We start from the raw sequence: 2,489 nt of genomic DNA, 5'->3' as shown, positions 1-2,489 counted from the left end.
AAATCCCAGACTGAAATTACATGACTCATTCAAACACTGCAATCCACTTGCCCAAGCTACCTGCCTTGCTGTCAGGGATTCATGCTGCCGTGCAAGGATTGCTGGACTGGAATCAGCTGTGAGCTTACACTGGTAAACTACAGCAGTCCAGAGAGTGTTCAAGCTGATGCCCATATTCACTTTCCCTTAGCTTCCTCAGTACACATACTACGGGAAGATGAGTTATCTCAAACTCTCATTGATTTGCTGTAGTTAAAATTATATTCAACTCCCAACTTACAACTAATGCTTCTTTATTTACAGCATTCATTAGCTCATTTCAACAGTAGCATAATGACAGAGCAAAGCCCTGTGTAGCAAGATAAAAACTAGCTTGGAGCCTGGAAAGGGAATGCTTGTATAGCACAGAATCTACCCATGCAAACTTTGATACTCCAGTTAATTATCCTTTTCAGTAAGGCAAGCTAGCAGGAGAGCTGTATGCTATCCTTCACAGCAGTGTTACTGAGCTTAGATAACCAAACATGCCACTGTTAGACCTTAACTGTTGGCTAGGATTCAACAGAATTATCCTGTATGAGGAGAAATGTCATGATCTGTAGTTTTCTTCTGAAAGCACATACTGAATTGTCTATCTGTTGAAATCATTCCTTTGTCCTCTTAGGGGAAAAGGATAAACAGCGCAGTGAACTCCTAGGATATTTCAATTCACACTGTGCTTCTGTTCTGTTTTCTTTCTTTTTCTTTCTTTTTTTTCTTTTCTTTCTCCTCACAAAGGACTAATTTTTCAATCTAAGTAAGTGATGAAGTAGGCTTCCATGAATGCGCATCTAAAACTAAATTTCTTATTTTAGATGCCTTGTTTTGGAGAAGAAAATCACAGTTGTGCAAGAACATCTGCTGCACTATATGTTTGGCCATGCTCAGGTCCAATTAGGTGCAACAAGTGAACATACTAATAAACTCCATTCTGCAGGGGAAAAATAAACAAACAGACAAACATTCAATTCTTCTAGTTCACATTCTAGCCTACTTTTGAGTAGACTTTTGAGACAGACTTTTTATGCAGTAGGAGTCTAATTTGGAAGAGGATGACAGTGAAAAAAAGGCAGCTGTAAATGATATGATTAATAAAAAATATCTTCTTGTCTAATTCACAACAATGCAAAGTGAAGTAAAGGCAATAAGGAGTGCCTGGTAGGCCGATGGAGCATTGGGATTTTAATGCCATGAGAAGCTTATTAAAATAAATCATTTAGAGAAGATAAAGAGACTGCATCTTTGGTGTGCTAACAGGGCGCCAGGACAGCACAAGAATTTGGGCTTACAACTGCTTGAAGCAGGAGCTCTGGCTGTGTGCAGCTGGGCCACCTAAGTGAGTTATTTGATACTGTTCCATGACAGTGGGGAAAGGGAGTCAATGGCACAACATCTTGTGCTTCTAATCCCTCTTAAGTTCACTTGTGAGTTGTTCTTTTTTAGCTTCTCGGTCTCTCAAATACAAAACTTGAGCACAGAACCCCAGCCCTGAACTTCATCTATATATGAGTCTCTGAGCTTTGTTCAAATTCTTACTTTCTATCATTCGATAATTAAATGTATTTTCTTAGCAGCCAGTAATGCAACTGTGTTTCATGTGTTAAAAAGTTACATCAACAACTGATTTGCTTTCAGTCTAGTTACCTGTTCCTCTGTGTTACCATATGGAAGGAAAATTGAACCAATTGCTTTGTTTATGGTGTAACTAAATGACATATGTGCTACATCATCCATTGGCTCTATAAGAAGTAATAAGGTCACAGAAAAAGCCGGAGCAATCTGACCTTATTTTCCTTCAGGGCTGGCTACATTAACACACTTACTAGAGGAGGGGACACTAATGATCCAGCCAGTACTTATCAGGACAAAATTAGTGATGATATACAATCCTCATGGTTTTACAGTAAGGAGCTCCAGTCCTAACAGAAGTCCTGGTAATGCCCTGCTTTAATGTCTGAGTGAAATCTGTGTATGTGACCCTCCAAAACAGCTTAGCATTAAAAAATATCCCAAAACCTGACCCAGAACCAGCTCCGAATGTTCAATGTTTATATATTAATACAGCGAGATACTGAAGCCCTTTGTGCAGTTCTGAAGGATTGATCATGTGGAAATCGGTTGAGAAAAGTCAAAAATGGGAAAACGGGGATTTTTTTTCGAAGTTCTAATGATGCAGAGCTGCATAATAATCTACCCCGTGAACCATAAACATAATAAAAGCTGAGGCCATTTCTAACATAATCTCTATCAGCAAGATGCCAGCGCTTTTCCAGATTTCCTAACGGGTCCCTGCTAATTCCATGCCAAAACTAGCAGTGGATTTCTTCCTTTTAATCTCCCCTAATGCCTTATTCGATTATTGTCACTGCTCTCCGACCGCGCACCGTCCCTTCAAACCCTAATTCCCCCACCGAGGCGGTCACATCGGACTGAGCGGCGGCGGAACCGGA

This window comes from Meleagris gallopavo, chromosome 15 (genome assembly GCF_000146605.3).
Source record: "Meleagris gallopavo isolate NT-WF06-2002-E0010 breed Aviagen turkey brand Nicholas breeding stock chromosome 15, Turkey_5.1, whole genome shotgun sequence".
Classification (NCBI taxonomy): domain Eukaryota; kingdom Metazoa; phylum Chordata; class Aves; order Galliformes; family Phasianidae; genus Meleagris; species Meleagris gallopavo.
The sequence above is the reverse complement of the archived record's forward strand: the minus strand, read 5'-3'. Positions refer to the sequence as shown.